Source organism: Oncorhynchus gorbuscha, linkage group LG20, assembly GCF_021184085.1.
Source record: "Oncorhynchus gorbuscha isolate QuinsamMale2020 ecotype Even-year linkage group LG20, OgorEven_v1.0, whole genome shotgun sequence".
NCBI classification, from domain to species: Eukaryota; Metazoa; Chordata; class Actinopteri; order Salmoniformes; family Salmonidae; genus Oncorhynchus; species Oncorhynchus gorbuscha.
Window position 1 is genome coordinate 14106243 of NC_060192.1, and position 7545 is coordinate 14113787.

Sequence of the window (7545 nt, forward strand, 5' to 3'; positions counted from 1 at the left end):
TAGGTAATCGACTAGCCGGACTGTTCCCCGGACTGCAGTTGTATGGATTTGTACAATGCACTAACAAGGCTATTGAACCTGACATTGGTGTCTGTCTTTATTCCTTTATCCAACATATCATACTGAAACAACTACCTCTGGAAGCAACGTCAGCACAAGAACTGTGCGTCGGGAGCTTAATGTAATGGGTTTCCATGGCGGAGCAGCCGCACACAAGCCTAAGATCACCATGCGCAATGCCAAGCGTCGGCTGGAGTGGTGTAAATCTCAGAACAATCTTCTTTTTTTCTTCTTCTTTTTTCTACTCTTTTTTAAAATTGATTTTTCAATATCAGCATTTACAAAATATGTCACACCCTGACCATAGTTTGCTTTGTATGTTTCTATGTTTTGTTTGGTCAGGGTGTGATCTGAGTGGGCATTCTATGTTGGATGTCTAGTTTGTCTTTTTCTGTGTTTGGCCTGATATGGTTCTCAATCAGATGCAGGTGTTATTCATTGTCTCTGATTGGGAGCCATATTTAGGTAGCCTGTTTTGTCATTGTGGGTTGTGGGTGATTGTCTATGTTAGTTGCTTGTGTCAGCACAGTTCTTATTATAGCTTCATGGTCGTTATTCGTTTATTGTTTTGTATAGTTTGTTTGCAGTGTTCAGTGCTTTCTTTAATTAAAAAATCATCATGAACACATGATACCACGCTGCATTTTGGTCCGCTCCTTACGACGATCGTGACAGAATAACCCACCACAACAGGACCAAGCGGCGTGGTGACAGGCAGCGGCAGCAGGAGCAATGCAAGGAGGACTGGACATGGGATGACGAGTTGGACGGTAAAGGACCCTGGGCACAGCCAGGAGAATATCGCCACCCCAAAGAAAAGCTGGATCTGGTCTACAGTGCATCTCCTTGGGCCGGCATACATGGCACCAGCCTTACGCATGGTGTCCCCGGTTCGCCTGCACAGCCCAGTGCGGGCTATTCCACCTCGCCGTACTCGCAGGGGGACCGGGAGCATTCAACCAGGTAAGGTTGGGCAGGCTCGGTGCTTAAGAGCTCCAGTGCGCCTGCACGGTCCAGTCTATCCAATACCACCTGCACGCACCAGCCCTCCGGTGGCAGCTCCCCACACCAGGCTTCCTGTGCGTGTCTTCGACCCAGTACCACCAGCGCCGGCACCACGCACCAGGCCTACAGTGCGGCTCGCCTGTCCAGCGCTGCTAGAGCCCGTCTGTCATGAGCCGCCAGAATCTCCGGTCTGTCATGAGCCGCAAGAGTCTCCCATCTGTCATGAGCCGCCAGAGTCTCCCGTCTGTCATGAGCCGCCAGAGTCTCCCGTCTGTCATGAGCCACCAGAGTCTCCCGTCTGTCGTGAGCCGCCAGAGTCTCCCGTCTGTCATGAGCCGCAAGAGTCTCCCGTCTGTCATGAGCCGCCTGAGTCTCCCGTCTGTTATGAGCCGCCAGAGTCTCCCGTCTGTAATGAGCCGCCAGAGTCTCCCGTCTGTCATGAGCCGCCAGTGCCGCCAGTCAGCATGGAGCCGCCAGAGCGGTATTATACCGAAGTCAAGAGGATCTTTGTTTTTTTTAAAGAATAAGACAAATGGTTTCCTGAGTGAGAGTCTGTGGAAGAGCTACATTTGCAAATGCTTCATTGTACATTTCAATTAGAATAAGGGCTATTTTGGATATAAACTTTGTATAAAACTCTGCTGAATAGCTGTCAGGCCCTGAGCTTCTCCCAGATTGAAGAGATTTGAGTGCATTAGACAATTCTTCAACAGTGATCGGCTGCTCTAATTTTTTTAACAAAATCCCGGCTGACCGAAGGCACAGCAAGTGAGTGGAAGAAATCATCCAATTCCAATGTATCCGCTTTACTTTCAGAAGTATATAGAGACTGGTCAAATCTCTTGAACTCATCATTGATCCCCCTAGGGTCTAATGATATCCCAGACGATGTACGAATTTTTGGAATCTGAAGTGATGATGATAGTTGATGTAATTTGTGAGCTAATAATTTACTGGCTTTATCTCCTTGTTCATTGTAAGTGCTCCTAGACTTGATAAGCAGTTCAGTAACCTGTTCTGTTAATAATGTGTCAAATTCCTTATAAATATCTGGGGATGGTGAAACTGCATAAATGTAATCTAATTGGTCAATACAGCGTGTTACAGCGTGTACAGCCTATCCCTTTTCAGTTTGTTCTCATGTGCAGTGTAGGAAATATTTTCACCTCTGATATAAGCTTTCAAAGTTTCCCAGAGAGCAGACGCAGAGATGTTTGGGGTTCTCGTTGTAATCATGAAAAAGTCGATTTGACTCAAAACAAAATTGACAAAGTATTCATTACTGAGCAGTTGGAGTATTTAGCCGCCAAGGTGGTCGCAGATTGTCAACATTTTGAAAGGCTACTTCCATAGTAACAGGGGCGTGGTCAGATACAACAATTGGATTATATGAACATGAAGATATGGAATGGAGGAGCCTGTCATCTACATGAAAGTAGTCTATGCGCGTAAAAGTGTGGTGAACCGATGAGAAAAAAACAGTATGCTTTTCCAGGTGGATTAAACATTCTCCAAGGATCTGAGACTTTATTCAGACATAAAAGTTCTAACAATTCTAGCTGAGGTTGATAAGGTGGTCGGTTTAGTGGAGGATCGATCCAAATGTGGGTCTAACCAACAGTTAAAGTCACCACCTACGATCAACATATGGGAAGACATATCTGGGAGTGTAGAGAAAACCGATTTGAAAAAAATCCACATTGTCCCAATTAGGAGCATAAATATTAACAAGAAGTACCTTCATATTGAGCAACCTACCACTGACAGTGATGTATCTACCATGGAGATCTGCGATCACATTAGAACATGTAAAAGTATGTGAACATGTGAAGTAAGATAGCCACCCCTCTTACCTTACTCTGAAATGAGGAATGGAACACCTGACCCACCCATCTGCACCTAAGACTTGAGTGTTGTGATACCTTCAGATGAGTTTCTTGAAGAAAAAATTATGTGAGCTTTCAGTTAATGAAGGTGGTGTAGCACCTTACTACGTTTAACTGGGTAATTTATGCTCCTGCAGTTCCAAGTAAGAAAAGGAAAACCATTCCCTCCAGTAGGATGGGCTAAACTAGGCTGAGTCATGTCTTAAGAGAGAGAGGACGTGTAAAGGACAAGGTACAATGTAAACAAAAGATCTTAGTTGAACCTAAAAGCTCAAATTAAAAAAATAAAGACAAGCGACGAAGCACAAAAAACACATAAAAACTATATACAAAAAACACCTTCCCTCACAACCTCCCTTGCCGAAGCATCTCCCCAACTGAGATGCAAACAAAACCCTAAATACAAAAGGCTTAAAGACAGGTCACTCAACCGAGACTTCTCTTTTCTGTGTCATGGAGGCTTTCCGCACTGCCAAAGCTGACTCTCTCCTCTGTTCTTATCCTCCTAGATCTATCCGCGGCCTTCGACACCGTGAACCATTAGATCCTTCTACCCACGCTCTCAGGCTAGGTGTCTCAGGCTGCACACTCCCTGTATCCTAACTGGCAGGTCGCTCCTACCAAGTGACGTGGAGAGGATCTTTATCCGCACCACGTACTCTCACTACTGGTGTCCCCCAGGGTTCTAGGCCCTCTCCTCTTCTCTCTATACACCAAGTCACTCGGCTCTGTCATATCCTCACATGGTCTCTCCTATCATTGCTATGAAGATGACACTCAACTACTTTTATTATTCCCCCCTTCTGTCACCCAGGTGCCGTCATGTATCTCTGCGTGCCTGGCAGATATCTCAACTTGAATGTCAGACCGCCACCTCAAGCTCAACCTCGATAAGACGGAACTGATCTTCCTCCCTCAAAGACCTCTCCATCCTGGTTGACTACTCCACAGTGTCGCCCTCCCAGAGTGCAAAGAACCTTGGCGTGGTCCTGGACAGAACCCTGTCGTTCTCTGCAAACATCAAAGCAATAACCCACTCCTACAGGGTCATGCTCTACAACATCCATAGAGTACGACCCTACCTCACACACGTAGCAGCGCAGATCCTAATCCAGGCCCATGTCCTCTCCCGTCTGGACTACTGCAACTCGCTGCCTACCTGGTTTTTAACCTTCCCAAGTTCTCTCATGTCACCCTGCTCCTCCGCACACTCCGCTGGCTTCCAGTCGAAGCTCGCATCCACTACAAGACCATGGAGCTTACCTACAGAAAAGCAAGAGGAACTGCCCCCCCCCTACCTTCAGGCTATGCTCAAACCCTACACCCCAACCCAAGCACTCAATTCTGTCACTTCAGGTCTATTGGCCCGCCCACCCGTATGGGAGGGCAGCTCCCACTCAGCACAGTCCGAGCTCTTTTCTGTCCTGGCACCCTCATTCTGGAGCTGAAGCAAGGACAACAGAGTCCCTGCCTATGTTCTGAAAACATCTAAAACCCTACCTCTTCAAACAGTATCTTAAATAATCCTCCTTCTCACCTCAACCTCAGCACTTGCATTTCACCCCCACCCCCCTAGTGTAAATTGAACCATTATCTCATTTGAAACAGATGCAAATGCTTCATCATGTCAACAAGGCAGTCGGAATGTGGGGTTGAAGCGAGTTGGGACTGTGTATGATTGATTATGCTAAAGTCAATGACGTGTCAGTGCTGGGTGGTACTAGTTCAAGTGTGCCTGTACTTCCACCTGTTGTTGAACTTCCTCCACATAATGTATCTGTTTCCTGATTTACATAACTGCCACTCTGCAGTTCCTGTAGCCTGATGGCATCTGTTCCTCTCAGATGAATGGTGTAATGTCTTACTGGGCAAGAAATAGATGTGCAAAGGGTTAAATATATGATCAATTTACAGAGGTATCCCTGATAATTGTGTAGATTAGTTTGAACATTTTCCTATTCTGTGCGTTTTTTAATATATAATTATGTTTTTGAATATATCAAATAAATGTATTATATTACAGTATTTCCATTTTATGCTGGTGTGTGGTTCTGTGCAGGTTACATCATTCCAGCTATCAGGCAGTTGAGAGGCTTTTTGGGGGAGATATGGAGGAAGAAATAGGCATAACCACAAGGGATCACTGTATTACTGAGTTGTTGGGCAACATTATTGTTTGATGGTCGGTACCTTTTTTGCCCAGTTGATGTGGATAAATGATTGTATGAGTAAGAGAAGCAACAAAGAAAAAAATGTTGTTTTTATTGTCCCCCACAGAGCATAGGTGCAGTGAAAGTGTGTTGTTTTACAGGGTCAGCCATAGTAGTACAGCAGGGTTAAGTGCCTTGCACAAGGGTACACCGGCAGATGTTTCACCTTGTTGGCTCAGATATTCAAACCAGCCACCTTTTGGTTACTGGTCCAACGCTCTGAACGCTAGGCTATCTGCCACACAGGTAGATGTCTCACAGAGGTTCAGTAGAAAATGGAGAAGGGTAATGGTAACGACAGGGGTGTACTCTAACCACTAGTTTGGCATCTGAAACAATGTATAGTTAATTAAACTGTCTGATGTCTCATGACGCCTGTGTGTTTGTGCTTATTCTGTTTGTCATGTAGAAGTGACCACAGGGTGTGGTCCTTCTGTAGCTCAGTTGGTAGAGCATGGTGCTTGTAACGCCAGGGTAGTGGGTTCGATCCCCGGGACCACCCATACGTAGAATGTATGCACGCATGACTGTAAGTCGCTTTGGATAAAAGCGTCTGCTAAAGGGCATATATTATTATTATTATGTACTGATCTTTCACTCACACTTGTGTATTTCCAGAGTCGAACAAAGAAACGTAAACAGTTTTTTTGCTTAACCACAATTAAACCCCAAAAAGCTTTCAGCACATCTCATATGACGCACATCTCTGACTTCTCAGAAACATTGTCTGCAGGATGTTTCTTGCAGAAGTGTGAGTGCAGTGTGGTTGTGGTCAAGAGCTAGAGCAGGCCAAGAATAGCTACAAGGCTGTGACTGGTGGGCCTTCCCAGAAATTCTGGTCTTCCCACAAACCGTTATACCTGTTAATGGTATGTGCAATTACTTTTTTTAACACATTAATTTGGTGTTAAATCACCTATCACCATAGAATGAATGCTTTATATCACTCAGTTATCTCAATTTGCAAATCTCATACCTACTTCTTCACATTTCAACCCACCACTTTACTTCTTCTATATTTTCAGTAAACAGTAATGAGGCTGGTATAAAGGGGCCCTCAAGGACCAGATAGGCCTACCTCCAAACTAGTTAACCCAAATCAAATATACCCAGATAGAGACCCATTTCTTAAAATTTCCATAGATAACCATAGACAACCACAGACAACCATATAATGTATAGACAATAGGTCTGCCCCTCTACCAGCGGTTTCTGGCAGTTTATATTTCATTTTGTCCAATGAGAAGGGGTCTATTAGGTCTATGAGTCCATGTAATGATTTTGAGATCCTGATTTTTAAATGATGGCCGCTGAAATTAGCATTGTATCATTGTTGTTTAGATACTGGAAATTACAGGGCCCCTAAATGTTGAAACTGCAATGTTAGGTGGAACATCAAGACTTAGGAACTCATTTGTTCAACTGCTGAATAAATCCACAATGGTAAAGGTTGCCAAGAAATATTCTTGGTCTCCCCCACCAGTGATCAATCAATTGTCTCTTTTCGATATACATTAGCCACCTGAATAATGTGTCAAACCAAGAGGTTGGATGCAATAAATCATCTTAGACAAGTTAAAGTGCCTTCTCCAGCTATCACTTTACTGTTCATCTATAGTTTTCATAAGCCGTATTGAGGGTTCATTGCATGGGCAGCAATTTAGTGGATAATGAAAAATAAATGTTATTCAATGTGACTTCAGACCTGCCCAGAGTCACCATATCCTCTTTGGGCTGTCCTGTGTCCTAAGCACAGATCTGCTCTCAAGTCAGAATCTCAATAGTTGATGGCAGAAAGTGGAAAATATGTCTCCGTTATTTATTTCCATCAATATATTAAGAGTGCATAGTGTGTATTTTATGTTGACATGTTAACCGAAATGCCTCCGACAGAGCTCCAGAGTTCGTCTGTGGAGTTGGGAGAACTTTCCAGAAGGACAACCATCTCTGCAGCACTCTACCAATCAGGCCTTTATGGTAGAGTGGCCAGACGGAAGCCACTCCTCAGTAAAAGGCTCATGACAGCCCGCTTGGAGTTTGCCAAAGGCACCTAAAGGACTCTCAGCCCATAGGTAACAAGATTCTCTGGTCTGATGAAACCAAGATTGAACTCTTTGGTCTGAATGCCAAGCGTCACCTCTAGAGGAATCCTGACACCATCCCTACGGTGAAGCATGGTGGTGGCAGCATCATGTTGTGGGGATGTTTTTCAATGGCAGGGACTGGGAGACTAGTCAGGATCGAGGCAAAGATGCACAGAGCAAAGTACAGAGAGATCTTTGATGAAAAGCTGCTCCAGAGCGCTCAGGACCTCAGACTAGGTCGAAAGGTTCAATTTCCAACAGGACAACGACCCTAAGTACACAGCCAAGACAATGCAGGAG